Genomic DNA, 17524 nt, shown 5'->3' with positions numbered 1-17524 from the left:
GTATGCAATGTGTCAGTTTTTCATGTTTGTAATGCATATGGTTACATCTGAGAAATGTTCCGGTTTTCTATTTTGTCCGATGAAATATTTTTGTTAGTTATTGTTTCTTATTGTTTCAAACTATCAATTTTTGGTTTTTAAAATGGTGTCCGTATACAATCATGAGTTGCTTCATTAATGACATAAATATTAATATTTCATTGTTTTTATTGGTATATATTGAAAAACATAGCATTAACCTATGCTAATCTTTTTCTGCCATTATAAACTTGGTATCAAACGAGGTTTTTGTTGCAATTTGTTGATGCTTAATATAAAAGTTGCCAAGGAATCATTTCTCAACCAGATATCTAATAACGTAGAGGTAAGCATGTACATGTCGCCACACGGCCTTTGATGTAAACAAAAATAGCTCTCTATCTATGTTCAAAACAAAAGACAAAAAAAATGATATACAGCAACAAATGTCGACCACAAAGAATGTGGCGGGATTAAACTTGTTTGTGGGTGCCAAACCTTTACCTAATATAACCTGGGAAAGTGGTGTATCAGAACAAAATATGAACAAACTATACATATCGATATGGAAGCTAGTTCAAAACCAGTTAAAACTAATATGACTGTAGAAATCAGCATTTGATATCCAGTTTGTAATGGATTCGAAGGTACAACAAACTTCCGATCTTATAAAATTAATAGATGTTACGAAAATCCCTTTTTTCCGTATGTATATATGAATATTTTTGTGCAGAGCAGCAAAAGCAACAAAATAAGTGTTTGTGATTTGCAAATACATAAATGAAAAACAAATAAAACCTTTGGTAAAATACCTTCTGTATATACTTCGAAAAGAGAGCTCAACTTTAGAGCATTTTCATGTAAAGTCAGTCATGGAATAGTGTCTCAACCAGAAGATAAAATGAATGTTAAAATATGTCAAAGCAAAATTTGCAAATCGAATACGCTTAAAACGAATGTCTAGTGAGAAAAATAAATATTAGAACGCACAAAACCAATTATTATACCATATTTGAACCCCAGTCGCATAATTGTCCCAATGAATCCGACAAACGGAAGAATAGACAGAAAGACATATATACGAATTAAAGGGTTAATAGATTTGCTTTCGACTCTGGTGATTCGAAAAAAACAAATACAACAAAAAATGAAACGGAAATATCATACTTAGTCAAATACATATCATTTAGGAGGAAGTTCATCTAGTGTTTTCCAAGAATTTCGATGTTATAAATAGAATTCACAAGTCGAGGTCATGTGTTATCATATCAATTAAAATCACATCATGTTACAAATATTTTTGTTAACAATAATTTTCTCATTTCGTCATATACATCAGATGGTTAAGGGTCTAAAGCATGACATCCAGGGTTATATTCGTGACTTCACTCAGTAGGGCTAAACCCTGAAACATACCATTATACCATGGTGTAATATACAAAAATAGTTGAAACATACATCAAATGCATAATGTATAAATACACGACAAGAAGAACATAAGTATGCATATTACAGTACATTTTTGCTAAAACGATATTATAAATAGTAAATTGATAACTTTAATGTACAAAAAATCTGCACATGACTAAGTTCAAAGGTACCAGGATTACCAGTTAAGTAAACAGAAAATTTATAAAGAATGACTACATAATTGATTTTCATGTCAACACCGAAGTGTTGCCTACTGGGCTGGTGATACCCGCGGGGCCGAAACTTCCACCACCAGTGGCATCGATCCAGTATTGTAAATAGTTATCAGAGGTACCAGGATTAAAATTTTGTATGACAGACGCGCGTTTCGTCTACACAAGACTCATCAGTGACGCTCAAATCAAAACTGTTAAGCCAAAAAAAGTACAAAGTTGAAGAGCATTGAGGATCCAATATTCCAAAAAGTTGTGCCAAATACGGCTATGGTAATCTATGCCTGGGATAAGAAAATCCTTATTTTTTCGAAAAATTGAAAGTTTAGTAAACAGGAAATTTATAAAAATGACTATATTATTGATTTTCATTTCAACACCGAAGTATTGACTACTTGGTTGGTGATACCCTCGGGGACGAAACGTTCACCAGCAGTGGCATCGACCAAGTGGTGTTAATAGTTATCAAAGGTACCAGAATTATAATTTAGTACACCAGACGCGCATTTCGTCTATATAAGACTCATCAGTGACGCTCAAATCAAAATTGTTAAGCCAAGTTATGTTTCATTTTACATACACATATTGGTCAATGTCGGAGACAGTAAACATATAAGCAAAATGATAAAATTGAGAATGGAAATGGGGAATTATTCAAATAGACAACAACCCAACCAAAGGGAAGAAAACCGCCCAAGGCAACCAATTTGTCTTCCAAACAGCGACCAAATACCGCACAGTGAAGCGGGATTCAGCTGGCTCTTATACAAAAATGTGTACTACTTCATTGAAAATGGACCTCACACCTAAAAATCCGAAAAATATAAATGAACTTGAATAAAAAAAAAAACCATACAAGACCACCAAAACAAGGGTATCCTGACCTGGGACAGCTACAAAAAAACGGCTACCGGTATGTTTAACATGTATTGTGATATCTCAACTTTCTCACTATACCTCTAGCCAATGCACACAGCAATACTCACAGTAAAACTCAGTTCAAAAGTCCGAGTCCGATAAGTACCGTTAATACAATACAAATACAATAAAATTACAAATTATCTGATACACACATAATGTTGGTGGACTTCCGATGTTTTGTCTGCTCTTTTGTCGGGTTGTTGTATCTTTTACATAGTATTCTTATCTTAGTATTCTTATCCTTTACAATGAATCTCGAGTTCTTAACTACGAGAGACATAGAATTGATATATCACCATTAGCTGAGTAATATTCAATATGACGAGCTTAGTGTGGAGATGACCTTCTAGGTTTTAAAAATTATACTGTACTGTATTATTAAAATCATGCTGTCAAGTAAAATGTTCATTCCTATTGTCTCAAAATACGTTTTCGCACACTTTCAAACTAATTGTGAAACATTAATGATGAGAAATATTAGTAACTGACCTGTAAATAAAGACTCCGAATCCAAAGTAAATTGTCTATCCTAGCTGTCTGATTCCTAGTCGAATGACTTATGCATAATGTGTGAAGTGATCTGTAATGAATAAAAAAGTATGGTGTCCTCCTTCTTATGGTTCTAACGATAAATAGTCAATGCAGATCAGTTTCATTGGATGGATACTGATGTTGGTAATTGAAGCCCTCTCAAAATTTCTACCTCTTTAAACATCTATCACAATGCTTTATCAATTTTTCAATGTCTTTTTTCATAATACTCCAGAAAAATCTAGTATCAGACTGATGGTGCAGTCTCTACTTAGATAACTAATTTCATCATATAAGACCGCAAGTACCGTTGACACTTATCAGCAGCTTCTGGTGGGATGACTGAACTATCGATCAGTACGTCGTTGCTGGATCGGAAAACAGCTTTGACTGTTTCGACTTCTATGTGGCTAAGCTGTGAAAAAGTATTTACATCTGCGTAATTCAAGGCCCCATTTGTCTTGAGGAACTCTCTAAATTCATCCATTGTGAACTCCATATCACCAGTATCTGAGATTAGCATGATTAGGAAAATACAAAAAGCATGATATTTGTGACAGATACATGTAATAATCAATAATAACGTTGATTCTGATGCTCTTTGAATATAATGTTGTTTTCAGCATGCATGTTGTGCCAAGATTTTAAATAAACACCTTCTGGGTCCTGATTTATTTTTCATGACAAAATTAATGATAGCTGTCCCTTATTTCTCATATTCTTCATGTTCTTTGTACTTTTTTTTTCAATAAACACAGAAATAAGATATCTTTAATATACATATACATTACACATCCAAACTGAATATGTTATTTAACATCATGGTCATACTTACATTCAACATACTGAATGTATAGTTATCTTTGTAATAAAAACCATGCATTGCTTTCATTAGTAATTATGCTTTTCAAATGGTATTTGTAGTATCAAGCAAAGAAACAGTCAAATGTTACTCCTAATAAATTATAAATACCATCAATGGTCTCCTATTTCAACATTGATAAGTGTTATATAAATTTTTCAAAAGATAAACAGCTGTATCTTCATGTTGTTTTTTTTAATTTGAAATATAAATATGATTAACTTAATCATCTGGCATGGGTCATACATGAAATATTTGCCACTGTATATTAAGTCAACCAATAATTTTGGTGTACACAAAATGCTTTTCTGAGACACTAAACTTTTTAATTTTAAGACTCTATATTTGACCAACATTAGCTTAATTTTCCATAGCTCATTTTGTCAGGATAATTAATATGATTAAATAGCAGTGACTTTTGTGATATTATATACTTACAGACTTTGATTGTAATGATCAGCCAGCGTTGTTCAGTCTTCGTCCTGACCACCATTTTCATTTTGCATTACTAAATCTTGATCATTGATAACTTCAAGTAATTCTGCGAAAAATTCAAGGTGAATAGACTTTTTTTTTCGTAGAATTTCATTTTTGAACCTGTCTTGATAAGCGACTTTTTTTTTATCTTCATCTGTGAAATTTTCTATGAGATCTATAATTTGATGGTCTATGGTAGCTATTGTTTGATTATGAAAAGACAGGTAACGATCTGCTTCAGAATCTGTTACAAAGACAGGATGCTTTAATGTTGGATCATCTGGACCCTCTTGATGAATAAAAAACTCCATCAATCTATAACTGCGTTTTCTATTGGCTTCTTCTGTAAATTTCGATAATCCCTCATTTAGGTTTTCTCCCCGAAGAGACTCATGGATGTACTTTTCATTTAACAAATACTATTTTTCTCTTAAACAAACCCGCCAATCACTTATAGCTTCATCTAAGTTGATTTTTCTAGTATTAAAGCTATCTGTATCAAGCTGAAGGATTTGTTTTCAGCTTTGTCCGTATGTTAAAAGGCTAATTTTAGTATTATTTGTGTAATAGACATTACAGGAACTTTAACTGTGACACCTGTTAACCGTTAAATAGTGATATTTTCTTAGCATCTGAATGAACTCTCTAGAACTGTCGCAATTAATTAGTGCTATTTATCTATGGCCATAAAGTTGCCACTGAAGAACATTTAAAGTTTCTGGTTATTCTAATGTGTTCAACATTCAAAGATAAAGAGTTAATGTATTTTCTGGTCAGTTTTAAACTTGTTGCTCTATGTGAAAAGTTGGTTACATGTTTGCAATATATAAATATTGTATATGAACTCGATGTTGTCTTTTTAATTCATATTGAGGTGTAACATAAATGGTGGCAGCGGTGAGAATAAATAATTCTAAAGTAAAATTACAACCATTTGATCCGAAACTCGATGACATCTTAACATTTTTATCCGAATTCGATGCAGTAAGTGGTCAGGCATATTGGTCTAATGACATTAGGATTTTACAATTAAGAACATTGTTGACAGGTGAAGCAAGACAGGTTTCTTTACACGCGTCCACTTCGTACGACGACCTGAAACGTGCGCTAATCGATCGATATGGAAAGAGACCCCATGAATATTTTGTTGACTTAGTTAATGTTAGAAAAGCTGACAATGAAACTTACAGAGCTTTAATGACGCGAATTATACAAAATCTCAACCGATGTACCAAGGACAAAGATCCGATCAAAGTTTACAAGAGGATTTTTTTTGAAGGCTCTTTCACCAGTTCAAGCGCAATGGGTAAGAAGAAATAAAGGCAGCGCGTCCGTAGTAGAAGCAGCAGAAGACTATATAGTACCGACAAAGAATGACAATGTACAAAATGATGAAAATAGAACTGACAATAACCGTTGTTTCAAATGTAAAGCTATTGGACATTATGCACGTGATTGTGAAAAAAAGGATAAGACAACAGGAAATCTTGCATCTTATTTAGTTAAACCGCTTGTGGGGCATAGACTTATTTGTGTTTCAGGAGAAGTAAACGGGAAGCAAGTAAGCTTTGTGAAAGACACTGGTACCGACATGACATTAATTCGGGAAGACCTTGTAGATAGAAAGAACATTTTACAAGGACAAAATGTAACTCTACAATCTGCTATTTGACAACCGTTTTGTGCTAAGCTTGCTGTAGTCAACATAGACACACCGTATTATACAGGTATCGCTAAAGTTGGACTTGTACCGAAATTGGCCGCCGAAGCACTTTTGAGAATAGATATACTAGAGTGAACTAGTAAGACATTTGTTCTAACCAGAGAACAAGCCAAGCGCGCCGAAGATGAGATCGAATCTGACAATGATACACATGAAAGCAAAGTTGAACATGCCATGGAAATTACGAAAATATATGAAGATGATGAAATTGTTATTGGTAACATTTCGTCTGGAAATATTGAATGTACAATGTCTACATACAGACCGCAGTCGAAGGGTAGATGTGAGCGATTAAATGGTTCTTTGAAGTTCATGCTCAAGAAGTTGTGCACTGTCGACGAATGGGATGAATTGGTTCCTTATGCGTTAAGCAAGTATCATGAAGTTCCGCATGAAGAAACAGGCTTTTCAGCACCGTTTGAGTTGTTGTATGGCTGGCCTGTGAGAGGTCCGATGGCTATACTTCGTGGATTGTCTACCGGAGAGGATGAGAAACACCGTTCAGATATTGAACATGGAATTACTATACGTAATTGTTTGGCAGCTATGCCAGAAAATGTTAAAGAAAAGATCAAGGCTTGGTACGACAAGCATACAATGTTTAGAGAATTTGAACCTGGGGGCGAAGTGCTGTTATTTTTACCGTCCGAGGCATCAAAGAACAATGCCAATGCTTTAACGGGAATATAACAAATATTGACTTTAAGCGTTATGCTTTATTGTTTTAGTTAAAATTGAGAAAGGAAATGGTGAATATGTCAAAGCGACAACCACCCGACCATAGAGCAAACAACAGCCGAAGGCAACCAATGGGTCTTCAATGTAGCGAGAATTCCCGCACCCGTAGGTGTCCTTCAGCTGGCCCCTAAAATATGCATAATAGTACAGTGATAATGGACGGCATACTAAACTCCGAATTATACACAAGAAACTAAAAATTAAAATCATACAAGACTAACAAAGGCCAGAGGCTCCTGACTTGGGACAGGCGCAAAATTGCGGCGGGGTTAAACATGTTTATGAGATCTCAACCCTCCCCCTATACCTCTAGCCAATGTAGAAAAGTAAAAGAATAACAATACGCACATTAAAATTCAGTTCAAGAGAAGTCCGAGTCTGATGTCAAAAGATGTAACAAAAGAAAATAAATAAAATGACAATAATACATAAATAACAACAGACTACTAGCAGTTAACTGACATGCCAGCTCCAGACCTCAATTAAACTGATTGAAAGATTATGTCTTCATCATATGAATATCAGGTACAATCCCTCCCGTTAGGGGTTTAGTATCATACTATCATAAAATATATGAGAAGAACATAACCCGTGTCATGCCAACAACTGTTTTTTTAGAAATAAATGTGTTTATTTCCGATGCAAAGACCCTATCAGTGAATCAATGTTAAAGCCAAAATATGCAATCTTTAATGACCTGACAACAGTATCGTAACTATATCCCCTTTTAATAAGTCTATTTAAAGGTTTTGTTAGTTTCTGAGGAGAATACTGACATTTTTGTGCTTTATAAAGAATATTTCCATAAAATTTTGGATGTGAAATACCTGAACGTATAAGATGTCTGCATGTTGAGTTATATTTACGAATTATTTCCTTATACCGGTGATAAAATTTAGTAAATGTTTTGACCAGTTTGTGATATCGAAAACCCTGGTGTAATAATTTTTCAGTAATACATAAATTTCTCTCGCTAAAATCTAATACATTGTTACATACACGAGCGAATCGTACAAGTTGAGATATATAAACACCATAAGATGGTGACAAGGGAACGTCACCATCTAAAAATGGATAATTAACAATAGGAAATGAAAAATCATCTCTTTTATCATAAATTTTTGTATTAAGCTTCCCGTTTATGATATAGATATCAAGATCGAGGAAAGGGCAGTGGTCATTGTTATCATTAGCTTTATTTAAAGTAAGTTCTACAGGATAAATTTCTTTAGTATACATACTGAAGTCGTCATTATTTAGAGCCAATATATCATCCAAATATCTAAAAGTATTGTTAAATTTTTGTATCAAATGTTGTTTTGATGGGTCTTTGCTAATTTTAGTCATAAATTGTAACTCATAACAATACAAAAACAGGTCCGCAATAAGTGGTGCACAGTTAGTCCCCATTGGAATTCCAATAACTTGACGATATACGGAATCTCCAAAGCGAACAAAAATGTTATCAAGTAAAAATCAAGTGCATAAATAGTATCAAAGCATGTCCAATTGACATAGTTCTTTTGTTTATTGCTACTAAAAAATGATCTAAAAGAGTTTGAACATATGTACTCGCATTCCGACTTTTTAAATGCCCAGTTAATTAGGGATGTGAATTTTTTCTTAATAAGAATATGAGGCAAAGTGGTATATAGGGTAGAAAAATCAAAACTTTGAACAGATTCAAAATCACCAATATATGCATGCAATTTATCAAGTACTTCCAACGAGTTTTTGACACTCCAAAAGTAATTAATTCCACTATTTTCAAAGGCCTTATTTGAACAATTTATTATCAGGTTTTTTATTGTACCAAGTGTACTAGTAAGTAAAACAGACAATTTAGTAGTTGAACAATGGCTGGAAGATGAAATAAATCTATATTTGTAAGGTTTTTTGTGCAGCTTCGGAAGCCAGTACATAGTTGGGACTTTCATTGTGTTTGGTTCTGCTTGTAAAGAAGTAGCTAAAAGTTTATGTTTGTTACAGATGTCGTTTTCTGAAAATGAAGTCAGTTGGAATGTTGGTGAATTCGTGATTTCCTTTTGCAGAACCTCTATATAAAATTTACGTCAAACAATAATGATATTATTAGCAGCTTTATCAGCCGGGACAAAAACAAATTCCTTGGCTAGTTCTGTTAGTTTATTTTTGATATGCGAAATAGGGTTTTTATAGTTTTTGTTGAGGGTAAAATGTTCTTTAAAATGTTGTATTCGAATATCAACTATCTTCATTACTGAATTAAAAAAAGAGTCCAAAGATTTTTTGTCAGCTTTTTCCCGTTTTACCCATTTCAAACAGTAGGCGCGGAGTGAGTCGTTGATGATATTACGACACTCATTCCAGTTAATAGTTGACGGGGGACGATATTTAGGTCCTTTACTGAGGAATGATTTTAACTCTCGGTCGCGAACGATGTTAAGGTCTCCTGTTATAACATGGGAAATTGGTCCATAGGTGTATTCTGAATTACTGCAATTACACGACATAGGTGTATTTTCAGTGATATTTACATCTTTACACAATTGGCTATAATTAAACACATATTTTCGGGTAGATTTCTTGTAAATATAACAAATGAGAGGGAGTTCAGTATTATCAAAATATCCAGGAATTTGGTCTTTAACAGAATGGTCGTTAAAAATACCGGCAATATTTACAAAATCAAAACCTTTATTGACATACTTTATTTTAATAAAATGTTTTTTATGATCTTCAGGGCGATCAATTTTTGGAAACAGTTTAGAATAACAATATGCCATTATAATTTGGACAATTTCATACTTAGGACTGTAATATGAAATTGTGTTGCAATCCTCTAAAATTTTATTTAATTTATTTATAGGTAAAGAACAAAGCTTGGTTAACAGATAATGTCTGCCGTTGTTTTTTGAAATGGAAATTAGGTCCGAAATATTTGTATGGTTGGTCCGAAATTTTCTTTGATTGCGATTTTTTCTGCGTCCATGAGAACGATTTTTACGAACAGTTTTAGAAACTATATCCAAAATGTTAACAGAATCGGTTCTTGATATATTGCCAATTCCCATGATATTATCATTAAGACCGAGAGGGTAGACTGTCTGTAATTTTTTAATCCAATTTAATTCATTTATTTTTCGTGATCGTACAAACTTGGAATGAGATTCACCAGGCTGCTTTTATTTGAATTTTAAAGTTAATTTTCGAAAACAGTGTTTTCTCTTGAAAAGGGAGATGTAAAAAGGCTAACTTTTGTATTATTTGTGTAATAGACATTACAAGAACTTTAACTGTGACACCTGTTAACCGTTAAATAGTAATATTTTCTTAGCATCTGAATGAACTCTCTAGAACTGTCGCAATTAAATAGTGCTATTTATCTATGGCCATAAAGTTGCCACTGAAGAACATTTAAAGTTTCTGGTTATTCTAATGTGTTCAACATTCAAAGATAAAGACAGAGTTAATGTATTTTCTGGTCAGTTTTAAGGTTGTTGCTCGATGAGAAAAGTTGGTTACATGTTTGCAATATATAAATATTGTATATGAACTCGATGTTGTCTTTTTAATTCATATTGAGGTGTAACACCGTATCTCATTTAACTGATCATAATTTCTGCAAACGCTAAGCCACATATTATCACTAGCTACATCACGTCTTATCCATGACTTGATTCCCTTGTTTACTTCTTCTAAAATAAAATCATACCCCTGTCCTTTTGATTCATCCCTTGATTTTGACATAGATTCATAGTTACTTAAAAAAAGTCTGCAATTGCTCAGGCATTAAAAATCTGTGTACTGTATCTAGCATTTCTATCTTTTGATATCTTGGGTGAACTCTTTCATGAAAAGTCCTTTTGACATAAATTTGGATGATTGAACTAAAAATGGCTTGGCTGTAACGGGAAACCATTTCAAACAGAATTATATAGTTTGGATTGTGTTCCATACTTTTTACAAATTGTAGAAAACCAGAGGCAGTAGGACTTTCAGTAAGAGTATTTTCATCAGTCTCAATTAATTATTTACTCACATAAGGTAAAATAAGCTCTTGCAATGTGCCTAAATGAAATGTTAAGATAAGCTGCTATGTCTTATGATTGTCATAGCACATCTTGGCTGCTTTCATGGCTGCTTCAGAGGTCCAGCCCGTTCGGTTAACTAGTATTCTCATGAAAACATCCCAATTCAATTCAACAAAAGATTTCATCAAGTTCATTTCATAATGTCCATCTCCTGTTTTCAACAAAATCCAATCAAATTCTCTTACAAATCTAACCTCTTGGACATCAGGATGTTCCTTCTTGTGGGAATCAAATGCTTCTTTACCTAAAAAGCCTTTGTAGAAAATGATACATGTGAAGTATTCTTCAATCATTCTGCACAGCATTGTGTAAGGTGAGTCATCACAACAAACAATTACCCAATCTTTTTCTTCTCCACCATATCGCTTTATACCAGCAGTTTTGCCTAGATGTCTAAAAACTAACTTCAGGTTATCAATTGAATTTGGATTTACAAAGACTGGATCCATTACGAATACTGGTATTTCACTTGCTTGGTGAAAATGTTCTACGTGACCAAAACGAAAGGAATCTATATGGTCCTCATCAGCCTTGTTTTTATCTTTCGTTTTGGTTAGTGGAGTTACTTCAACTTTCTTCTGTTGGTTATCATGGTTTTGAGTTACAGTTTCTGGTAGTTTCATTAAGGCAACTTTGCATTGGGGACATTTACTTTTAGATTTGTGGAAAAAATTGTTGCACCCAGGGTATGTTGTTAAATCTCTTCTTTTTTTGCAGTTAGTGACAATTTGATCTATTATGTCCATTTCTTTCCCAACTGATTCATCTAATATTTGTGCAATTGAAGCAGTCACAAATAGTTTAAATTGGCTATGATGTTCTTTTCTATAAGTGTTGTAAACTTCACTTTCTTCTAAAATTACCTGATTCATTACATCATTTACTTTATCTGTAGTAAATCATGATGCAGGATGAAATTGATGGTCTTTTTGTAAACTATGTTTTTCATTTTGTAGTTGAATGGATGCTACTGTAGTAATTATTGATGTTTTTATCTTATATTTGGTTTGATGTTCCAGGTTTTACCTATTAATTGTTCTTTGTCAAGCACTAACAAAATATCTCCTGCAGGACTAGTATTTGCCTCAGATGGAATATTTCCAAGCTACTTACATAGTGTCATATATCTTCCCCCTGCTCCTGAACTACCACAAATATCAACAGCTGCTTTGCTATTGGTAAGTGATAAAACGGTCAAATTCTGTAGGGTACTAACTGGACCTAGGAAATTAGCATTTCTCAATTTGTATATGTTCTCTAATAATATTGCTAATCTGTAAGAGTCTTTTTCTATTGAAGCTTGAGAAACAAATAAGACAGAGTTATGGCTGTCTAAATAGACTTTTATATCCAATTGATTTAAACTTGATATTGAATCAAATGTGCTTTGTGTACATTCTATTCTGGTTAATATCATTGTTTACTTCTTCAAATATAGACTTAATGACATGCATTTTTTCCTGAATGGTCAGTGTTTTAATAAATGAAGAGAGAACATTTCTGCATTCGTCAGGATGAATCATTTTATATTGTTCATAAAGGGTATTATCACTTATTTTTTATTTTTTTCGTATTCAAATTTTTTGGTTGTATATATGTTGCACAGCGTTTTCCTCTTGGTGAGTGTATATTTTTTTTTCTAGTTTTTCAGGTGTAACTAGTAAGTTTTTTGTAGATAAATGTACTTGTTCCATTAATGTCTGGTCAAATTCTTTTGTAGCTTTTGTCTGTGTTTTCTAAAAAGTGACTTGTTGTATCGCAGGGTTAACTGGATTAGGTATAACTGTATATTTACACAGGGGTCGAATTTAAGATTTTTTTGTACTGGCACCGCTCGTTCGCTATGTCCGTGTTTGTTGTGACGTTTTTGATTTTAACAAACGTAATCTATATAATACTGGTAAATTTTCAAGCCATGGATTTCGTTACCACAAATAACTTTAAACCTTTACTAAATTCTTCCATAGATATAAAGATTTGGTTTTGAAGTTCGATTGTCCCTGTAGTAAACATTTTTAAAACTTGATAGTTCATTTTTACGGATATGTTGTTTTCCGTGCCCGAAAATTTATAAACGATCCTTGTTAACTGATTGATCCTTAAAATAAACTTATTCTTAAAGGTTTCCAATTTAAAACTGTAATTAGATCTTTGAATATCGGTTTTATTGGTATTTATATTGATTTTGTTATCAGTAAATTAAAGCTTAATAATATTCTTCTTATATACATATGCACATTCATGGATCAACAATCTGTCGATACCTGTATCTTGGCATTACACAAGGTCATTTTTTTCCTGACTGTTTATAACGTCGTTACACTAAATCCATTGGATGTTGGATGTGTTCTGATCGATAATTTAGTCTAAGATGGCTGATGCATGTTTTATTTTTATATTAGTTGTTAGTAGCATTGAACTAGCTGTAAGAAACCACGAATACTCTCAAAACTGTACTTAGTGTCTTTTTGTTGCTCTTATGTTGTACTGTTACATCACTCTCCAGGGTTAAATGGAGGGTAGGAATCCCTCCAGATTCTGTTTGTATGGCCTGTCTCAAGTCAGGAGCCTGTAATTCAGTGGTTGTCTTTTGTTGCTGTGTTACATATTTGTTTTCTTTCATTTTTATGTACATGAATTAGCCTGTAAGTTTTCTCGTTTCAATTGTTTTACATTTGTCATTTCGGGACCTTTAATAGCTGACTATGCGATATGGGTTTCACTCATTGTGGAAGGCCTTATGGTGAGCTATAATTGTTAATTTCTGTTTCATTTGGTCTGGTGTGAATATTATTCTCATTGACATCAAACCACATCTTCTTTTTAGCTCACCTGGCCCGAAGGGCCAAGTGAGCTTTTCTCATCACTTGGCATCCGTCGTCCGTCGTCGTTAACTTTTACAAAAATCTTCTCCTCTGAAACTAACGGGCCAAATCAAATCAAACTTTGCCACAATCATCATTGGGGTATCTAGTTTACAAAATGTGTGGAGTGACCCGGCCAACCAACCAAGATGGCCGCCATGGCTAAAAATAGAACAAAGGGGTAAAATGTAGATTTTGGCTTATAACTCTGAAACCAAAGCATTTAGAGCAAATCGGGGTCAAATTGTTTATTAAGTCAACATCTATCTGCCCTGAAATTTTCAGATGATTCGGACAACCGGTTGTTGGGTTGCTGCCCCTAAATTGGTAATTTTAAGGAAATTTTGCTGTTTTTGGTTATTATCTTGAATATTATTATAGATAGAGATAAACTCTTTACAGCAATAATGTTCAACAAAGTTAGATCTACAAATAAGTCAACATGACCAAAATGGTCAGTTGACCCATTAAGGAGTTATTGCCCTTTAAAGTCATTTTTATCAATTTTTAGTAATTTTTTGTGATCTTTTACAAAAATCTTCACCTCTGAAACTACTGGGCGAAATGTAGACAAGCTTGGCCACCATCATTATTGGAGTATCTTGTTTAAAAAATGTGTGGGGTGACCGGGCCAACCAAACAACATGGCCGCCATGGCTAAAAATAGAACATAGGGGTAAAATGTAGATTTTGGCTTATAACTCTGAAACCAAAGCATTTAGAAGAAATCTGACTGGAATAAATTTTTAATCAAGTCATGATCTACCTGCCCTAAATTTTCAGACGAATCAGACAACTGCTTGTTGGATTGCTGCCCCTTAATTTGTAATTTTCAAGGAAATTTTACCGTTTTTGGTTATTATCTTGAATGTTTTTATGGATAGAGATAAACTGTAAACAGCAATAATGTTCAGCAAAGTAAGATTTACAAATAAGTCAACGTGATCGAAATGGTCAGTTGACCCCTTTAGGAGTAATTGCCCTTTATAGTCAATTTTTAACTATTTTTCGTAAATCTCAGTTATCTTTTACAAAAATCTTCTCCTCTGAAACTACTGGGCTAAATTAATCCAAACTTGGCCACAATCTTTATTGGGGTATGTAGGTTATAAAATGTGTCCGGTGACCCGGCCATCAAATGAAGATGGCCGCCACGGCTAGAAATAGAACAAAGGGGTAAAATGCAGTTTTTGGCTTATAACTCAGAAACCAAAGCATTTAGAGCAAATCTGACATGGGTCCCTAATAGTCAATTTTTAACAATTTTCATAAAATTTGTAAAATTTTATTAACATTTTTCACTGAAACTACTGGGCCAAGTTCATTATAGATAGAGATAATTGTAAGCAGCAAGACTGTTTAGTAGATGTACAAAAACATCACCATCAACAAAACACAAGTTTGTCATGAATCCATCTGCTTCCTTTGTTTAATATTCACATAGACCAAGGTGAGCGACACATGCTCTTTAGAGCCTCTAGTTCTATATATAAAAGGTAATAACTCCATCGGGAGTCAATTGACAATTTTGGTCACGTTGAATTATTTGTAGATCCTTCTATGTTGATCCTTGATGCTTTTTACACTTTATCTCTATCTATTCAAGATAATCACCAAAAACTGAAAAATGTCCTTTAAGTGACTAATTCAGGGACAGCAACCCAACAACGGGTTGTCTGATTTGTCTGAAAAGAGCAGATAGATCTACACCTGATGATCAGTTTACCCCATGTCATACTCTAAATGCTTTAGTTTAAGATATATTGCCAAGTACTGCATGTTACCCATATGTTATATTTAAAGTCATGGCGGCCATGATTGACAGGTGGGGTCGTCGGACACATTCTGTAAACCAGATACCCCAATGATGATTGCAGACCAGCAGTTTCAGAGGAGTGCATTTTGTAAATAACGGACGACGACAACAATGGACGCCAATTGATGAGAAAAGCTCAATTGACCCTTTAGGACCGCGTGAGCTACAAATGGAGTAAACATTAAATGTTAATAATTTACAAGGACACTATAATAAGTAATCAAGATGATATATACTTCAAGTAACGAAATAAGAGTACTCATTCTTACTGAAAGCTAGTTTAAAAACATTTACAACTTATAAATAATATTCTTCAAAACTGAAGTACAAAACATATCATGACTTTGTGCAATTCCAAAATATAAGTATCCAAAGAATTTTTGATTATATATAGTGATAAATGTTTCGTTATGCTTAAATTTTTCTAAAGCAAATTCTTGTTGATACAATCAAATATTTGATATTTATAAATAAAAACAATTTTTAATTCAGTTTATTGACATGTTGTTATCATTCCTATAGGTACCATTTGTGTACTATTTAAAACGGGCATGTTCATTTTTTGTTATGAATCAGTGTATGGCCTAACTCAGTAGAGATTGGATAAATACAGGAATCTCCATACAATATATTACTCCAAAGGGTCGATTTTTTATTCCCATCGGTAATTTCCCCTTTTTGAATGTGATGCTCCTTTGGTCAAATCTAACTGCCAAACTCGTGTGCTGTGTCTTTAGTGAGGTAACAGATTTCAATAAACATAATATATGTACCACTGACAAACTATCAAGTCAGGGATTTTGTAACCAAATATTACTTGAAATTTTTACTAAAGTTTTTATTGGTACACAAATTTGGTTTGAAGTTTACTTAACCTGTAAAAAACTTGTTGCAACCGGGATATTACATACCAACTGATTTGTTTTTAGAGCCAATAAATGTAGATATGATCCATATAGATGCTTATTGGACCTTTGAATAAATTTATTCAAAAGGTTATCATTTTAATACTTATTAACATGTACAGATCAACATCTTGTCTATACTTATATTTTGGCATTGCACAAGGTCATGATATGACTTCTTTACACTACATCAATTGGATTTGTACTGACTGATATTTTGTCTTGTAACACATATATGTTAGCGGGATTCCAGCCCTTCTCTTAACCTGGAACAGTGGTGTAACAGTACAACATAAAAAACGAACTTTAAAATCTGACAGTTGAAAAAAGCTGAACTTATCAGATTAATTCAAATAGAAATACTACACAGAGTGGACCTGGCCGGGTACTTGTATATGCCAACAATAAAAAGACAATAACTACAGATCTGAGTGTATTCGCAGTTACTGACAGCTAATTCTAAGTCACAAACAAATTATAAAAACCACGCATCTAGGACTAAATTATCAATCAGTACACATCCAACATCTAATGGATTTAGTGTAAGACGTCATAAACAGTCAGAGAAAAAACATAACCTTGTGCAATGTCAAGGTACAGGTATCCACAGATTATAGATCCATGAATCTGCATATGTATATAACAATAATATTTAGTTTGCTTTTAATTTACTGATAACAAAATCAATATTAATACCAGTAAAAACAACATTCAATGATCTAATTACAGTGGTGAATTAGAAACCTTTTAAAATAAGTTTACCAGGATCTTTTATTTGTGTTGTTTAAGAAGTGTTTATTTCAGTTGTTTTTATGATTTCTATTGTTCTAATGAGTAATAGTTATCAAAGGTACCAGGATATTATAATTCAAAAAATGGAAAACAACACGTTTAATAATTTATTGTGTCCAAAGCGCTTTTCTGGATTTACCTTCATCAGGAACGCTCAAAGC

Source organism: Mytilus edulis, chromosome 1, assembly GCF_963676685.1.
Source record: "Mytilus edulis chromosome 1, xbMytEdul2.2, whole genome shotgun sequence".
Lineage (NCBI taxonomy): Eukaryota > Metazoa > Mollusca > Bivalvia > Mytilida > Mytilidae > Mytilus > Mytilus edulis.
The sequence above is the reverse complement of the archived record's forward strand: the minus strand, read 5'-3'. Positions refer to the sequence as shown.